Source organism: Coptis chinensis, chromosome 8 (genome assembly GCF_015680905.1).
Source record: "Coptis chinensis isolate HL-2020 chromosome 8, ASM1568090v1, whole genome shotgun sequence".
NCBI classification, from domain to species: domain Eukaryota; kingdom Viridiplantae; phylum Streptophyta; class Magnoliopsida; order Ranunculales; family Ranunculaceae; genus Coptis; species Coptis chinensis.
In genome coordinates, this window is record NC_141463.1 from 14,151,316 (window position 1) to 14,171,336 (window position 20,021).

At 37.4% G+C, this 20,021-nt stretch overlaps 2 pseudogenes across 1 annotated transcript; one reads left to right on the forward strand and one right to left on the reverse strand.

Annotated features, from left to right (window-relative positions):
* Positions 1-4,821: 4,821 nt before the first annotated feature.
* LOC147480099 (uncharacterized) lies at positions 4,822-18,734 on the forward strand (annotated as a pseudogene). Its single transcript, XR_015205422.1, has 9 exons — positions 4,822-4,829; positions 5,600-6,046; positions 16,110-16,247; positions 16,359-16,427; positions 16,791-16,862; positions 17,078-17,159; positions 17,251-17,382; positions 17,684-17,897; positions 18,541-18,734. The product of XR_015205422.1 is annotated as an uncharacterized LOC147480099 (transcript).
* LOC147480100 (uncharacterized) lies at positions 12,482-13,387 on the reverse strand (annotated as a pseudogene).
* Positions 18,735-20,021: the final 1,287 nt, after the last annotated feature.

Sequence of the window (20,021 nt, forward strand, 5' to 3'; positions counted from 1 at the left end):
CCTTCACTCCTTTTCTCTGCTCTTATTACACATGACCTTAGAGATTTACTTTCCTCCTTGCCCTACACGTGTTCACATCCTAATCCTAATCCTAATAGGTTTGGTTATTACAATTACTAGGTTACCCTTACTAACAAAAGTAATACTTAGTCACTCATGACAATACCGATCCCTAAAAAAAATCCTTGTCCTCAAGGATTAAACTGAGGAAAATGCATGCTGATGTTTGCCCAATCCTCCCAAGTAGCATCTTCTGGTGGAGTGTGTGACCATTGTATGAGCACTTGAGCATGACTTTGTTGTGTCTAGGGACTATTCTCATGAGAGACAAAGAAGCGGGTTCCATCAAGAGTCGACCTCGCATGATCTACCGGTGGAAGTTGAGGCATAGGTACCGTGGTGGTGCCTAGTTTCTTCTTGAGCTGTGAAACATGAAACACGTGGTGGATTTTTGATCTTTGGGGAAGGTGAAGCTTATAGGCTCTGCCCCCACTTTGGCGAGACTTGAAATGGACCATAGAATTTAGCCCGAAAGTTTACGGTTCTTCGAATGGAAACCTGTTGTGCAATGCAGAAGGTTGTAGCTTCAAATAAACCCAGTCCCCCACTTGAAATGATCTGTCCATGCGTTTCTGATCTGCAAAATACTTCATACGCTCTTGAGCTTTAGTTAAACTCTCTTTGATCACTGCGACTATACTTTGTCTCTGTTTAAGGTAGTCCTCGACTGCTGCAATAGAGGTGTTGACTGTAGTGGGAATGGCAAGGTGGGGTGGGGTGTATCCATAGAGAGCTGTAAATGGGGACATTTTGAGGCTTGTGTGGAAATTAGTGTTGAACCACCATTCTGCAAGAGAGAGCCATTTCCCCCAGTGTTGAGGGGTGTTTCCAGTCATGCATCTAAGGTAGTTTTCCAAGCATGCGTTTGTGCGTTCTGTTTGCCCATCAGTTTGAGGGTGATAGGCTGTACTGAGATGCAGCTCTGTCCCTAGTGATTTAAACAAACTTTGCCAAAAAGAGCTAATGAATACCTTGTCACGGTCTGAGACTATGGTTTGAGGAAGGCCATGCAATTTGTAGATGTGATCCATGAAGACTTTGGCCACTGTGGATGCGGTATAAGGATGACTAAGAGCCACGAAGTGACTATACTTAGTAAATCTGTCCACGACTACGAGAATAACTTCCTTCCCTTCAGATTTTGGTAGCCCTTCAATAAAGTCCATACTAATGTGTTGCCATGCTTGTGTAGGAAGAGGTAATGGCTGAAGAAGTCCCCCAGAAGGGAAGGTTGTGCTCTCCCTTGCACCTTTGGCATACATCACATGTAGTGACAAAGTGTAACACATCTTTTTGAGGCCTTGCCGATAGAAGTAAGTTTTGGCTCACGAGATATGTGCCTTGTATGCCTGAATGACCACCAACAGAGGATGAATGAATTGTTGCTAGTAGCTTGGATCTCAAGTTAGTGCTGCTGCCAATGAGGAGTTTGCCCTTGTATCGAAGTACACCTGCATCATAAGAATAAGGAGGTATACTATTAGGTGAGATCATGAGTTGTGAAATAACATGTTGGAGAGCGGCATCCTGAGCATAGCTCAATGAAGCTTCAACCATCCATTGTGGATGTACAGTGGTAATGAGATGACAATCTCCTTGTTCCTCCACAACCCTAGAAAGAGCATCAGCTGCAGTATTGTCTTTTCCTTTTTTGTACTTGATTTCGTAATCAAAACCTAGCAATTTGGTCAGCCATCTTTGTTGGAGTAAAGTGGTAATCCTCTGCTCCATGAAAAACTTAATACTTTGCTGATCTGTGTGGATTATGAAATGATGTCCCGTTAGATAGGATCTCCATCTTGTAACTGCCATCACAATTGCTAGTAGTTCTTTTTCATAAGTAGAAAATCCCAATGCCTTGGGGCCTAAGGCTTTCTTGAAAAAAAAGCAATAGGGCGACCATTCTGCATTAAAACAGCCCCAACTCCTCGTGCACAAGCATCTGTCTCGACAATGAAAGGTTGCTTGAAATCAGGAAGTGCCAGAACTGGTGTTGTTGTCATAGCCTTTTTCAGTTCCACAAAAGCAAGTTTCGCTTGTGACCATTTAAAACTATTTGTTTTAACATGTCTGTGAGAGGTCGACTGATGGTGCCATAGCCTTGGACATATCGTCTATAGTATCCGGTGAGTCCTAGAAATCCTCTCAAGCCCTTGATGGTAGTAGGTTTGGGCCAGTTAATCATTGCCTCCACCTTAGTGGGATCAGCTGCTACTCCATTGGAAGTGATGAGATGACCCAAGTATTCCAGTTGAGACTTAGCAAAGGTACACTTGGAAGGTTTTGCATAAAGTGTATGTGCTCGCAACAGGGTCAGAACTTGCCTTAAGTGAACTAAATGTTCCTCGAAGATGGTATTGTATACCAAGATGTCATCAAAGAAGACCAAGACATGCTTGCGAAGGAAAGGTGCGAATATCTCATTCATCAAGGCTTGGAAGGTAGCTGGCGCATTAGTAAGACCAAAGGGCATTACCTTAAACTCATAATGTCCTTGATGAGTGTGAAAAGCTGTCTTGTACACATCTGCTGGATGTACCAAAATTTGATGATAACCTGAGCGGAGATCAATCTTGGAGAAGAACCGAGCTCCATGCAACTCATCGAGTAATTCATCTATGATAGGCATCGGAAACTTGTCCTTCACTGTCATGTCATTAAGCTTTCTATAATCTACGCAAAAACGCCATGTACCATCCTTCTTCTTGACTAATAACACTGGTGAAGCAAAGGGCTGTGACTAGACTGAATTAATCCAGCTTGAAGCATTTCTGCCATTAAGGACTCAAGGACCGCCTTTTGAATGTAGGGTTGCTTATAGGGTCTCTGGTTGGTAGGTTCTGCATTGGCCTTGAGTGGAATGTGGTGGTCTAAACTTCTGGAAGGTGGAAGACTAGTTGGTTCTTGAAAAACATCTTCAAATTCCTGGATTAGGGATGTTACTGCCACTGGCATGTTTGACTCCACTTCGATGGCTGTAATAGAGAAAATTTGTCCCACCAGTGCATGGGTATTTTTCCGCAAAAATTTGGACAATGCCTTTGCAGTGATCATTTTAAGAGAAGCCGTTTCAGGTCCCCCTTTGAGCACTATCTTTTTACCATCTCTTTTAAAGGTTAACTGAAGTTTCTGAAGATTGATTATCACATCACCTCATTGTTTGAGCCAATCACCACCTAGTACCATATCACAACCACCCAAAGGTAATATCCGTATGTCCTCCTCAAAAGTGTGACCTTGCATGTCCCATTTTAAATGGTTGCATATCGCTTTACTAATAGTCTTCTCCCCATTAGCAACTGTGACTAACATGTGAGCTGTGGGATCTGTCTTACACCCTGCTTGCCTAGCCACTTCAGAATCTAGGAAGTCGTATTGTCTTGCCGATATATATTAGTATAGTAATAGGCCTCTTTTTATCATACCACGAATACGTATTGTGTTCTCGCCCACATTCAGTCAAGGCATGTAGAGAAATTTCCATGTCCGTGTCATTTCTCTTTGTGTAAGTTGTTCCTCTTCACTAGTAGCTTCCTCTAGTTCCTTTGTCATCTTACGTTTCCCTACGAGCATATACAAGTATTGAGTCTTACACTTGTGACTGGTTTGTATGTTTCATCACAATTATAACATAGTCCCTTCTCTCGCCTCGAATTTCATTTGGTGGGTGTGAGTCTTTTGATGGGGGTAAGTTGGTAGGTGCTTGGTTTTGGTTGTTATTGGTGGGGTTGTTGGTGAACTTAGCAATAGGTGGAGCAGTTGGGGTAGGGTTTGTAGGAGTTGTCTTTTATTTGGAAATGGTGGGGTGTGGAAGTAGGAAGTTGTCGTGTTTTGGAATGGTTTACGTATTTGTTTGGAGGTTTGCTTTCCTTGGGCATCTATAGTCGCCTCTCTGCATTCGGGCAAGGTATAAAGCATCGCTAAGGTGAGTTGGTTTAAACATTTGGAATGGAAGCTTTTAGTTCTTCTTTCAACCCACTCAAAAACTAAGCACAAAGTATTCCTCCGTCATTTGTTTATTCTTGGTCACCATAAGGGCTTGGAGTTCTTCAAATTGTTCAAAATACTCATCCACAGTACCCAGTTGAACGAGTTTGTTGAAACTTCCTACATAATTTTCCTGCCCGACCGTTTCAAATCTAGCACAAATGACTTCTACTAACGCCTCCCAATCTAGTAGTGTCTTTCCTTCTTGGTAGGTAAGGAACCATGAATCTGCCTTACCCTCAAAGTACAAAGATGCTATTTGAATTTTTTGAATGTCGTCCATCGTGTGTAATCGGAAAAATAACTACATTTCCTGGCCCAAACTCTCGGGTTGGAGCCATCAAAACGAGGGAAATCTAGTTTTGGGGTCTTGAGAAGTTTACCGGGATCCCTCCGGTTGACTTGAAAATGCTGACGTGAATGATAGGTGGAGTTCTCTGCTTCAATAGTGGAACTAGATGGTAGCTCATTTCTTTGTTGTATTTCTAATTCCTTTTCATCCAACCACTTAAACAGCTTGTTCGAATCGGCTTCAAACTTTTCGTCCGCAAGTTCAAATCTAGCATCCATCTTCTTCTCTATAGGTCACTTCTCTTGATTGGGTCTCTCGATCAACCTTTGTCATTCACTTGATTCACTAAACCTTGCATCTCGGTCAGCTGGTTTTGGGTTCCTTTGGCTAATTTCTCTACCTCTAGCAACGTCATAATCACCAGAATCGAACGCTCTTGATACCAATTGTAATAAACTACTGAGTTCTAAATATCAAATGAAATGGAACAGTAACTTGAAATGAATAATAAGCAAACAATCTCTCTGATTCAAAGAATACAGCAGAGCCTCAGTTCTTAACTATTTTCTACTTAGCCACCTTCACTCCTTTTCTCTGCTCTTATTACACATGACCTAAGAGATTTACTTCCCTCCTTGCCCTACACGTGTTCACATCCTAATCCTAATCCTAATAGATTTGGTTATTACAATTACTAGGTTACCCTTACTAACAAAAGTAATACTTAGTCACTCATGACAGCTACATAACAGCACCCAATTTTTCTACAGCAACAGAAAAGTTGATCCGAAGATGCCAACCACACACACGCACACATGATGAGATTGGACAAAGTGGTCATATTTTGTGTGCGACTTCACACGGCCAGATGAACTTCCAATTTTGTTTTGCACGATTTGATGTGCCGAGAAGCATAGAATATATCCTTATTCGATTTATGGGAGTTTGGTGTCATTTAAAGGTCATGGCTGAGTCCTGGAGGGAGCAATCCGATTGGAAAGTAATTTTTATACCCATATTGCTATGGATGATAGTGTGCTGCCATCGGGATGAAATTCCCCACTTGCGGTCATATCATAGGCATCCAAATTCCCCGAAGTAGTATTTTGAAATTTTGAGGCATTGAATCTGACAAATCACAGTGAGCTCAAAATATCTTAGAACAAATAGAACACATCCCTGGGACTACAGGATCCACATTTAAAATAAATAAACACGAGCCATTCATATCTGGCTAAGGTTTATATATAAACTCTGAAGTCCAACCATACTTTCACCAATAGCGCAAATACAAACACCAAAATGGCCAGACGACCAGAACTTGCGGTCCATTTCCCACCTATGTGTCAGTTCCAAACGTTCACTGCCCCAAAAGCCTACCGGAGCTTCTTTCCGTCCCTTCAGAAAAGGAAGTGTAGTCTATAAAACTAACCAAAAATTCGACTGGGGTGTTAAGTTGAGTGTAGTGGACCAAAGGCAACAAAGTTCAAAGGTTGAACTGAAGCAAATGGTAGATTTCTTGTATGAAGACCTTCCACATTTATTTGATGATCAAGGGATTGATCGAACCATGTAAGATGATCAAGTCAAGTTTCTGGACCCAATAACTAAACATGATACGATAAGTGGGTATCTCTTCAACATTAATCTTTTGAAGAAACTGTTCAAGTGTTCAACCCAGATTTTGTGTTGCACCACGTGAAACAGGTATTATTACTATTTTTTTAACCACTACCATTCTAGTGGGTGACTGTAACTTGTTAATTCTCCAGTCTTTTTCAAAACACTTCTGGTGTAGAAGAGCATTCTATGTCTCTCTTAAAGTTTGTCGTGCAATATACCATAGTACAAAATATCAGGATATAGGTATTTATCGATATTCAATTTCTGGATATGTATCGTGGATATATCCTCCTCTTTGGAGATATTTGATATTGTTTCACATGCAAATATCGTGGATATATCCAAAATATCGATAAATATCGTAGATATTAAAGATATTTCTTGATATATCATGATACATTATTTATATTTATTTAAAATATAATGGTAAATATTAAATAAAATTATTATATATATAAAATATCGCTAAATATCTCCAAATATCGTAAAATATCCCCAAATATTACAAATATCGCAAATATTATCAAAATATCACTGATATTTGCAGTCGTATATATCTCTAAACATATCGTGATATTTATTTATCTTTTTCTGAAATATAAATAGATATTTCAAAATATCGCGATATATTGGGATATTTTATACTATGCACTATACTACTATTGTACAAATAGATTATAGGTACACTTAGGAACGCAGACGCGTCGTTGCGTGCTAGCAATGAAAAATGGGGAGGAAAAATGAAAGGAAAAGAATTATGTATAATGTAAAATATTACATATTAAATTTTGTCCGAATGAAACTTTAATTAAGGGAAAAAAAAAACATTTGAAATCGTTAGTTTTTTTTTTTTGTTTGATCACGATTTTTTTTGCTTCTGCCATGCTGCGAATAAATATATTTGAAGATGTATTTAACTATCTGTAATTTAGTTAGTATGTAATTAGTATTGTATATGCCACAAACTTATTTACCTAAAAAATAGATATTATGTTGAGGAAATTCACCTTTGTGCTGCTAGTTGTGTAATTTTCTTGGCGATTTTATATGTGATGGAAGAGCATTGTTGGATTCATATGAGTGTACTACCTGTAAGATATAAAATACTACATCATGTTGTGCAACATAATGTGTATTCTTAACTGAAGAATAAAATATCTAAAGAAAAATGCAAGAAGAATAATCTTTTTCTTATTATTGTCTTCAAAATGATATAGCGAATCCATTAGCAAATGTTTTTTTGTCGTTGAATATTTTGGTTTGATTAAGTAAGTAAGTAGGTTGGATAGAGGTAGAAAATGTAGCTAACAAAAAAAACCCATTTTTTTTTTTAAAATTTAGAAACGTTTACATTTAAGTCGGATATAATATGTGGACTGAATTGAATGTATAAATAATAGCTTTCGATAAGATGGCTATGTGGTAAGATTGAATGATTAAAATGATGGAGGATTGAATTTTTTCAATCCATTTGTATGGAGGTGCACAGAAGTAAGAGCAGAGATAGACTGCATGATAATAAAATGAAACAATAAAAAACATGATATTAACTCAAACAATGATTTTGAACAAAATTTGCAGATGTGTGCAGTCAAAGAATCTAGATAGAAACGAGCTGTAACGCAAAGCGAAGGGACTCATTTCCCCAATATTATCTTAGTTAAAGGATTTGGCCAAAGGGAGAATCTAAAGCACAGCTGAAATGCATCGTCGTATTAAGCAACAATGGTTATACTACATGGTAGGCAGTAGCTGCACCTGAATCATGAGGGGCCTTCAAAGAAAGTGTTTGTTTACCATTATCATAACAAACACTATTACATGGCAGAGCAAATCTAGTAGTGTTTTTTTTTGTTATCGAACAACTATTTATGTAAATTCTATCACATTACTATTACATGGCAGAGCAAATGTAGTAGACATTAGTAGCATCACTGCTGCATTACAGAATAAATTCCAAGAACAAAATATCTAATAACCATAAATAATAAAACAATAGTAAGTTTAGGACAATAATAATAACGACATAGTCCAAGCCATTTCCAGGATTCAATCCTATTACCGTTTACATGCTCCAATCTCAAACTACAACATCAGCAGCATAAAGTGCATTGAAAGTTGGCGATAACAGGTGTTTGACCTCATAAATGCGTACTCCATCCTTTGTATAACTATCAACAAACAGATCCCAAGTCGACCCACAAGTACCAAGTAGATTCTCATGTTCTTCAGTATAAATCTCAGGCCGCAAACCTTCTCCAACTAAAGGTCCTAATAAATCATCCTCCTTCTTGGTTCTCTTTTCACGCACTTCTGTGTAGCTAACAGGAGTTGCATTTTGTAACCTGTAAGTCCAGAAAACACCAACGCCTAACTCCATCAGTAGCCCATTGTGTTTCATTTTTTTTTTCAATATTTTGAACAAATCTAAAAACACTCATCATAAATTCAAAACAAAACCAAAAAATGACTAATCACAGAAGTTACTATTTGAGTAAATGCATGAAAGCAACGAAAGGAGATGGTCTATTATTGAGGCCAAGCATTCAAAGGACAACACCCTAAATTCATTTCTACTTGACGAAATATAATGCAAATATCATTATGATTGGCCGAAGCACATTCCATAACAACCATTGCACATAATCACTGTATTTGGTAACAGGATAATCCAGCAGCCAACCAATAAAAAACTCCATTAATATTTACGTGTGATGAAAGAGAACTACCCGCCATGTGTTTGTTTTTGAAAAGGCTTACTATCCATGGAAAAACGAAATGAGAGAAAACTAACCTCATCCATTGCCAGTGCGTCTATGCAAATCCTCAAAAAGAAAGATGGAGATAAAATATCGGAGTTCGGAGGAGTTCGTGAAGAGAGTATAAAAATCATATAAAGGAGAAGAAAAAAAAATTGGAGTTTGTAAACAGAGATGGAGAAGAGATGGAAAAGGCAAGAGATGGTAGAAGGAAACAGAGATGGAGAAGAGATGGGGAATGGTTTGAAAGCGGTGTCTTTTTGGCTATTATTTTGAAAAGAGAAGTAACCGGTTTTTTTTTTGGTTTTGTTGTTTGTTGAAGGACAAACAAAGCCTTTTGGGTACCCTTGTGATTTAAAAGTTTGGGTAAAACCAAGGATACGTGAACTAAACTAAACGGTGGCTAAAGTGTCCGTATTCCAACCATGCTACCACACGACCTATATAAATGAAAAATAATTTCGTTTGTGATCTGCTTCTATGAGTCATTCCCATTGTAACAACAAATATTCCATTATTACAAAAAAAGACAAATTGCATTCAAAAGCTTAGAGAAAAATTCCATAATAATAGGACTTTAGCATCTCACTTTTTGATATGTTACATATCGTTTTTGATAGGTTACAAAACTCATAAATGCATTCATCTGTTAAAAGCTTTCGGTTGAAACAGAATTCATAACGTAGTTCTTTATATCACAAAATATCCTCTTTTGGAGTTGATTTATTGCTTCATAAAGTCGTCGACCTTGGACATAATAGAAAGCCTACTCGGTATGAATTGAAACGTATCTCTTCTTCTTGTTGGTGGCTTGTTTTGTGGGATGACTTTAAGCTTCTATTTACCAACAGCTATTCGGTAGATAAAATTTGAGTACTTGTTCCACTAGAAGAAGAGATGGTATTTGATTCTGGCTGCCTATCTCTTCTTGACTTTTAGTTTCTATTTGGAATATTCTTGTGAAGGCAACATCGTCAGAATCATGACCCCATCGATCTACTTCTTATGTAGGTTCAAGAACATTTTCTCCTCGAAGTCATTCTTCTGTTTTGGATTGTGATTGGGTAGTAACATTTTCTCCTCGAGTCGATGTAGTTCATCCCGCTTTTTCCGGCGGCTTCTTTATGATGGAGTGTGTTAATCTCTTGAGAAAGTACATGTGTTGCTTGTTTTTTCGCTTCTTATTTTGTACTACGAGAGGAATTACTTTTCTTGGTGGTTCCTAAAGAGATCACGAGGGGGCATGTCGAGAAATCAATAAATAAACTTCAATATAGGCGATTAGCATAAAAAAATGTACAACTATTTTGTTTTGAGGCCTCAGATTGTAGATCCTTGCGATGATTAATAGGATTGATGTAAGATCCCATCTAAACTTAAACCGAATAAGAACGCAAAGGTGGACTTCAACAATGAGAACGCTCCCATGTCGCCTTGATCCGGCCGTCTTTGCGACAAACCAATTTTGCGACCATCGACCCGGACATGAAGCGAACGCTTACGGTACTAAGAAGCTCGGATAGAAGCGCAAAGACGAAGATATTGCAATGTGTCTTGTCTAAGAATTCGCAACGAGATGGTTTTTTACGTTTCATTACGGATTGTCTTATGAGGTTGAAATGTTGGTACGATTTGTGGATTAAGAGGAGAGAAGATGAAGCAGTTCGAGGAGCTTGCTTGTATACCATTTCTAGAATCGTTTGCTCCCAACTATCGCTTTACGTATAACAATAGACCCATGAGCATGAAAGCAAGCGAGGGGCCACCCCCTTCTCTCACAAAGGCATCGTAAAACACGAATGATATATGAAAGTTAAGATCAAAGTTAAAGAGCAAATAAATGTTTTAAATCCATAAAATGAACAAAGAAAACATAGAAGATCAATTGAAAATCACTCAGAAAGCGTGTCAATACCTATTACCCATAATGAAATTTAAGAATGACCGCCACAATTCCATTATTTGTCCACATGATTAAACTTTATACTTTAGCCATTGATCAAAGATTTTAAAATCCGGCTAATAGGTGGGATAATAGATCTCCTAAAACCTATGCGGATAATAGAGTCCAATAGAAAACGGATAAGGAAGCATGACGAAGAGAAGAGTTAACAATTTAGAATATCCAAGAGTTGCACATTGTTAAAACCAAGTAGTGACAGACACCATTCTTTTCTTTTGACTTGTTTTCTTATAATAGTTAAAAAGCAATAAAGACACAACAACTTCTCTAGAACTCTTGAAAAATACAAAGACTGGCTAAAGACATGCACAAAATGCTTAGCACAGACGATTGGGTCGCTGCAATGGTATGACATAGCTCGTTGACAAATAAATAAACTACTCAATCTAGCCAATTAATTAAAAGCCGGAGCTAGTCACAACAATGACAGCAAGAACAACATCAAACAATGCAGGTTTAACCAAAGATCATGCCCATACTTTAAAAACATTTCCATTTAGAAATGTTGCGCTTAGGTACATCCTGCATACCCAAAAAAAAAACCGAGTAAAGAAATCGTCAACTGTGATGTTAGCATAATACATGCACTGATGGGAGATGTACCTGCCTTAAGAGATGCATATGTTGACAATAGGGACAGAATGGACAATAAGAATCCGCAAGACTAAATGAGAAAAAACCAAATTATTAATTACTAAACCACTACCCACAGCTTCAAGGAGAAATGTTTGAAACACTCAACCAATCAACCATATAAGACACAAATAATTAACTTAATTTAAAAAATGAAAGGATAACATCAAATTTGTTAAGGATGTGTAATATATAAATGACTTTAATTAGCACAAATAATATTAGTTTTTAGTTACTTAATACAAAATTTTCAATAACAAAACACTATAAGTAAGTAACATTTCTCATTTGATCAAAATATACATTGTTTACAAATCCAACCGTACATGAAAGTATAAAACACCTCATCAAGGAAACCGGTAAACAGTGTATGGCATTAACATAAAAATTCAAGGCCAATAGTAGTGCATACCTTGTCGAGTCGTGTTGTAAGGGCATACGATTGGGGGAGCCACCAATTTCATCTTAACGGGGAAAATCCTCATTTCCAAAGAAACTTAAGTTTTCGCATGGCAGCCTGTAAAATGGAGAAGAATGGACGTAATATGTGCTTCAAAGAACTTAAATTTGGGCAAATAAGCTAAACAAATCATATTAGAAAAAAAACGAAACGAATTGAAGTCAACAAAGATGAGATCATGACCTTGATGTGAAGAACCACTTCCATCCGAAAACATTTCATTTCATTTATCCGTTTTGTATTTTCAGTGGCTATAGGGTCATCGCCTCCTAATGTTGATTAAAAGAGCATCTTTAATCTCATCCGACCACCGGTACCAAACTTAGTGACATGTGTAGTGACAAATTGATAAGTTAAACAGAAACAGAATACCTTATACTACCAAATAATGAGGGGCGCGAATTGTAGTTACCTCCTTTCCATCTTGACCAACTTCCTTAATCTCGTGAGTAAGTCAGTTCAAAATGGAGTCAGGATGATTCACGATTAACCTGAATGCCTGGTTAAACAATAACACTTAATCAAATTGCAAGTCAGTCAACAACGTGACTTTAAGGTGAGCATGGTCTAAGAAATACCTCATATGGATGTCCATATTTTCGGTATAGAGGCCAACCATATGCATGTCGATATTATTAAGTAAACTAATAGATAACAACCAATAACTACACTAAACAACTAATTCTATAAACAAAATCAACAATTCATAGATTAGGAACCACCGGAATAGCAACCTTAACAGGAAAAGTTTCTGGCGGAAGATTTGTAGTAAGAAGTTGTCTTAGACGACGGATTGCCTTGACCTTGTTTGCGAGAAAATCAAGCAAAGGAAGGAGTTCTTCTGTCTGAAGCGGGAAATTGGGTGAAAGCCAGAGAATAGATCTCAATCCATATTTGTACTCGCTCTCACAATGACTTTCTTTGCGCCGATGACTACTCTTAGAACTCAAAGATGGTTTTCTTGTATCCCTTCCTCTACGGAGTTCATCCCCCTTCGCAGCAATATATACTGAGTGCCTACCAAGTCTGTTTGTGGGAGGCGAATCCCCAAGGAGATCACTGACCTTCTCCTCCACACAAAGTGAACTTCTAGGAGGAAGCAAAATTTTTGTGTCTCGCGGCTTGGCTTCGGTTTTCTCCATCCACCAAATAAACACTATGCCGATGAGTAATAAACCCATCGAAATCCCATTCTCTCGGTAATCGACTCAAGAGAATCTATCTTAAGGGCAAGCTCCAATTGACTCTTCTCATCCTCTGTCAACAGATAACCATAATCACTCTCCGTCTCATTGCAAGACGAGAAAAACCCATCGTCTGTGATAGCTACCCGTCTAGACTTGATGCTCACAACCACGTTATGCATATCATAAACTTAAGCTTTCCACTGCCCAAACCATTCCCGTATTTTCTTGCCTTCTCCAAGTTAAGTGTGGTAAAAGCACTTCCCGTGTCTGAGACATTGCAGTGACTTATTGTTGAACCTCTCCAAGTTATGCAAAGTGAAGCAAGAAAACGAGGCTGAAAGATGAAGAATATGAAGAGCAGACAATAAACATACCCAATCGATGAAGAGCAGATAAAGAAAGTTGATGTCTTAAAGAAAGCATCGTTACTCTTGTAAAATGGTGCCAGCGCAAACAAATTGGAAACCAAACTTGACCTTTCGAAAAGTAAATTTAAAAAATAATAATCTAACCTCTTCCATGTGGAGAGGGATTTTAAAGATGAAGAAGAGATGTTGCTGAATATGTTTTTTTTCTTTGGGAAATTATCGAAACGGTTGGTTAACTGAAAACTTTGGGCAACAGATTAGAAGACCATACCTTTCTGTTCGAGGTGGAAGTTGGGTAAAAAAGTATTGAATGATTATACCTTAAATTTGAAGAAATAAACAAAGAGTAGATTTCAATTTATAAATTCAATCAGCAGAGGAATGACAGAGTTGTTTTGAGTGGAATGACAGAGTTATATTTGTCTTAAAATCGGGAGGGAGCGAAAGAACGGAGAAGACAAACGAACGGTTTAATTGGGAAACCGCGAAACGGTGTTTCTGTTTTAGAATTAACGGGAATACAGGAGGTAATGGCAAATTTACCCTTCGAACATGAACTGGGGAAAATTTCGTGGGTGAAACTTTCGGGTACCCTTGCGATTTAAAAGTTTGGTGTAAAATGGAGAATACGGGGACTAATAAACGGGGCAAGTTTTCCCATTATATATAAGATGAGTCGAGGATTAAATAATGTTGTGAGAGTTTAAAAATGAATGACATCTGTACTATAAAATAGACAAGAGTTGAATAAGGATTTCTCACAAAAAACCGCCCCATGAGAATGCACTTTTTGTCGTACGATTTCATCTAAACTTTGATATGGTGAATGCAAAAGTACTGGCCAATGATGTATCCTCACATGTTTTTATCGCTCTGAGGTCTGAAGAGTGTCTAAAATCTATGTGAAGCGTAAACTAAGAGGTGGTGGTCACCATGGCATGCTGCAGAAGTGGTGGCACGGTGGGGGTTATATTATGAATGGATAGAAACAAGTCACGGTCCCCTTTTTTCGGCTTAGTAGGTATAGAAACTTTTCAATCCTTTTGACTGGGACAGGAAGTCAGGTACAATCTCACAATCATATGTCATCGTCACTCATTTTCTTTCTTAGGGGCAATTGTTTCAACGTTGAAATTTTGGCAAAACTAAGTATCAAGATGTTTGCAACACATCATAAGATACTTTGTTAATTATTTTAAAGCTTAAATTTAAGTGTCATATATAGGTTATTAGTTTTAGTATAATTTCAGCTATTTATAGATTGGATTGAATAAGGTGTACAGATATATCCTTACAGAAAAAAACAAAGCATGAATGCAATTTGCAGTGTGATCAATGTGAAAAATGAAATAATATAATCGCTTGTGCGATATCTAATTGTAAAAGGAGTATTTCTAGCGTCTCGCTTAGTTGGGCACAAAAGCCTCGAACGAGGGCTTGCATCTAACAAACGGTATGGACGTTTTCTATAACTTTCATCGTGAAAAAAAATGCATCCTCTATTTGTCTTTATTGTGATGTAGCCTGTTGACTTTAGTTTATTTTGAGTTGTTGCATTTTGAAAAAATGCTCTTACCTGGTCTTGCAGTTTTCATCTTTCTTGTTTAATAGTTAAACACCTACACCTAATTGATTAATAACATGTGATACAGACATTTATAGTGGCAATGATACTGGTATGTTACAGATATTCTTATGAGTTAATTTCACTGTTTCATTTTCTCAACAGAACATGGTGTCCATTGTTTCTTCCCAATGTTCATTCAAAACAAAAACCATTACATTTCCTTGCGTTCCGTTGAGAACTGACAAATCCAACATCACTTTAAGAAGAACCAGTTCTAGATTAAGATGCAATTTAAGACTGCATAACAAAGAAAAAAAACAAGAAATGGCTATAATTGATGCAAATGTGATTTCATATAATCTGCTTCAATTTATTCCTCGTGTACTTGAAGAGCGAGGAATTATTTCAATACTGTATGATAAGTGTGTCAAGTTTAGCGATCCTGTTACTAGAGTTACTTCTTTACGGGGGTTGGTGCTCTACTTTGATACCCTTAGGCTATTATGTCAAAACAATATGCAGTTGCATTATGTGGAAGAGGTACATGCTTTCAATTTCTAGTGCCATCTTGTTCTCTTAGTCTTCATTATTCTGTAAGAAAATAACGTTATTAGGATTTCGTTAGTTACATAATGTAGAAGAGTATTTATGATCATTTACTTGGTGTATAGTAACATGGTCTAGCAAGAAGTATATAACAGATATGTCAGTGAAGATGCCTTACATAGAGCCGTAAATCTCATAATTGGTTGATTGAAAAACAAGAAAAAGAAAAAACTTTTATGCTGAACAGTTCAGAATAAGAATTGTTCCTTTCTTGCAATCATTTGTGTCACTTCAATTGTTGAATTTTGTTTACTACAGGGTAAATATTATGTTGCCCCACTTAGAATTGTGTTCATGCATTTGGTATCATGTTTCTTATATTATAGACAGTGATTATCAAGCTCTTGAAGATCAAGAAGGTTACGAGAATACTGAAAACACTTATAACCGTTGCTTCCATTTGCTTCATGGATATAGCTAATTATATTGTACATAATGACATCATATTCTTGATAAAAGATGTTTTCATAAGCTCCATGGATAGCTCAATTTTCGGAACACAGAGTCTGTTTTCTTCATATAAACTTTAATTTAGTTATCATAACGAGTTACGTATGTTCTTTACTTACATGCTTACAATCAACTGTAATTAATTGATGTATAGACAGGACCTTATGAAATTACAACGAGGTGGACAATGGTGATGAAGTTCGTCCTTCTACCATGGAAACCAGAGTTGGTCTTCACCGGAACCTCAGTCATGGGCATCAACCCAAAGACTCAAAAGTTCTGCAGCCATGTTGTAAGATTATAGTTGAAAGTGTACACTTCTATTTTCATGCATACATAATGTGTTGCATCTTTGAATTTGATGGAGAATATATAACACTGGACTTCTCTTATTCTGTTGTAGGATTTCTGGGATTCCATTGAGAAAAATGATTATTTTTCTCTGGAAGGTTTGTTGGATGTTGTGCGGCAGGTACTGACATTTAGAGCCATTTGGTTCAATGAAAAATAATATGGACTGCAAACCTCTTACAGGCACAAACTTTAGGATATATGCATAGGAGCAAGAAAGGGAGAGAGAAAACAGATATACATAAAATCTAAATTTCCGCACCTTATTTTGTGATGCCGAACAGTTGACAACATTCTGCCTTCATCTTGTTGTGTTATCTACTTGTGCAAGTTACCGAGACATAACAATTCCCCTTAATGTGCAGCCACACTATCGAAAATGTTTTTAAGGGTTCACATTTACAAAATAACTCCATTAAGATGTTGAAGTTGTCCCTTTATAGTCCTTTTGCCTTCTAAATTGTGTTGTCCTGGTTTCTTGTAGCTGAGATTTTACAAGACTCCAGAATTGGAATCACCAAAGTATCAAATACTGAAAAGAACTGCAAATTATGAGGTACACTCTTTTCCGAAACGATTGTAGCAACACTACTCAAACTTGCCCTATGATATCATCTTAAACATTATGTTGAATGAAGGTCTAGTATCTTTTTCATAAAATTGGTAATGTAGAGATTATATCAGATGGTGCAGAGGTGTATTGGTGTCAAAGACTCAAAAGTCTATTTGAAAGAGATCATCAACCTTTACTAGATTTACAAAAAATCACAGGTTCGGAAATACCATCCCTTCATGGTTGTAGAACAACAGGAGACAAGCTATCTGGGTCAACTGGATTTAATGATGTTGCTGGGTAAGTTCCTTTCCTAGTTCAGTTGATGTTTCATGGTTTCATGCGCATATGGCTACAAGGGTAATTACGATTGTTATCTGTGTATATCTAGATATATATTTGGCAAGAACTCGGCGGCAGAGAAAATCCCAATGACCACTCCAGTCTTCACCCAGGCATTTGATGCTGAAAAATCCAAAATAGCCATCCAAATAGTTTTACCAATGGAGAAAGACATGAACAGGTGAGGTTTTCTATATTGATTTGGTCTAACAATACAACTTCATCTAATGTGGCTTAGTCATGACAAAAGACTAGAATTTGCATTTTGCAATACCAAGTTTTTAATGTGAGGGACATGTCAGAAAATAGAAGTAGTTGTAAGGAGAAATCAGATTGAATAAAAAAAAGGAATGGTTTATTTTTGTCAGTAATTTAATTCGAATGGGAGACAAAAAGGATTATAAATGTCAGAAAATATAACAGAGTTCTTCGGCTTCATACATAGTTTGTCTTTTTAACCTTTAGTTATGCATGTGGATCAGTTTACCAAATCCCAATCAAGATACACTTGGCTTAAGGAAGATGGAAGGAGGCATTGCTGCAGTATCAAAATTCAGTGGAAAACCGCTTGAGGATGTTGTTCGGCAGAAAGAAAGGGAATTGCGCTCTGCACTTATTAGAGATGGTCTCAAGCCTAAAGAAGGATGCATGCTTGCTCGTTACAATGATCCAGGCAGGACATGGAGTTTCATAATGGTACGTTGATCTGATTCTTTCCTTGATTTATTTTAGTGTTGGTGGATGTGGACAAAAGCTGGAAGAATAGATGTCAAATGCCTGAACAAAAGATGTGACTCAAAAATAGAGTATACAGCCAGATAGCAGTGCGTGATGCATAGTGTGAACACTGTCTATGTGTCTGTATGTGTTTGCGTGTGTGTCTTTAACGGTGGAACCAACTCAACAATTGGTGTGGGAAGCTGGCATCTTCTGGTACTGAGTTTTTCGTGCTTACAGCTCCACCATTAGGTTCAACTTCAACATTTTAACAAATTTGGAACTTCCGGGGAAAAAAATGGTTAAATGTCATAGTTCTCAAGAAATGTAGAAGTTGCAATTTCCAGAGAGTTGTACCCAAGAATTCATGGACTTATGAGCTCAACCAAAGTGAGTAGGTAGAGTAAACTAGAACTCAGTTCTTTTGAGCATCCAACCAAAAGTCCAAATCCAATTTGGAGCGACCCCAGGATCTTATATGCATAATGCAAGGCCTCAAATGATCGAATTAGGACTACATGTCTCAACAAATGTAGATTCTTTGTAGCTAGTTTTGGAAACCAATTTCTGTCATCTGAAATTATTATCTGGCTTAATTTTCTTGTATTTGTTGCTCTTGAAGAGGAACGAGGTGCTCGTATGGCTCGAAGACTTCACATTGGAGTAGTGTATGCAAGTATAATTCATAACAAGTACATGTATGTTTCTTTACCTAAAAAAGTACATGTATGTTCGAAGATTTTGTGAGTTGTCTGAGTATCCGGATCGTGCACAAATGTAATTATGTATGTAAATATAATTCAGATCTCAGAACAAGTAAATGTGTTTTTGAAGATTTTGGGGTTAACGAGTATTAACCCCCCACTAGATGAGCCAATTAGGATTTCCCCTAGATGGGAAATTCGGGTCACCTCCCAAATGCACACAAAAAAAACACGGTTAATCCAATTTGATATTTTTTTCATGTGTATTGGGGAATGTGTATTGGGAAGGCGACCCTAATTTTCCATATAAGAGGGAAAATCCTAATTGGCTCATCTAATAGAGGGTAATACTCGTTAACCCAAGATTTTGTTAGTCGTTTGACTATCCTAATCGTGCACAAATGTAATTATTTGCAATTACAAGCTTAAAAGTCCCCAAGTTAAAAGTGTACTCTCTCATTCTCTCTATAGCGCGTGTGTAATGGTGCAGGCAGGGGCGGATCTATGAGTTGGCTGACCCGGGCTGTAGCCCCCCCCTAACTTTGCTCAAAACCCAAAAGTACAGTGGTAACTATTCACTCCAAAAAAAAAAAAAAAAAGTAGTGAGAATTAGTGTTAGTAGCCCCCCTATTGTTGAATCCTGCATCCGCCCCTGGGTGCAGGTTGGTCAGAACTCAGTCCTTTACCAACTGAACTTGTGGCACCTGCACAATGCCCTCCTTTGCACATTCACATTTTCTTTTTCAGATTTACATTGTCTAGGGTTTCTTACATTGTTTTATGTGAAAATCTGCATCATGGCAAACGATGACGCTTTTCCTGACTGTTGCACCAATGGGACTGACTCGTTTGAGACTCAGGGGTGAAAGAACATGTTGCGTGACTACATGCAGAAACGTGGTCAAACAACACAAGATAAACTACAAATGTGTGTGACCTGCTTGGTCAAGTGTTTCAACAATAACCATGTACAACCCAAATAACAATATTAATTAGCAAAGCATAAAACAAGTAAAGAGAAAGTAAAGAACACACATTACAGTGATTTAAGGTGGTTCGGATTTTGATGCATATGTCCACACATGGTGAGATCGATGGTTTCACTAGATGAACAAGAAAATTATAAGAGGAGCTCTCAGTCACTCATAAAGAGTGAATCTCTCAATACTCACAAAGAATGCACTCTCAAATTCTCTCTCAAATAAACCCTATAAAAAGTTATCTTCTCTCACAAATAAAAAGTTATTTCACTCTCTCTCAATAATCCTTTATATAGTAAGTACAAACTTAACTTACGGGTCAATGATACATTATTATCTTGACATACTTCCACTATGTCATTCTTAGTGCCAAATCAACCCATTTCTCAACATTCTCCACCTCAGTGAGATTTTAACAC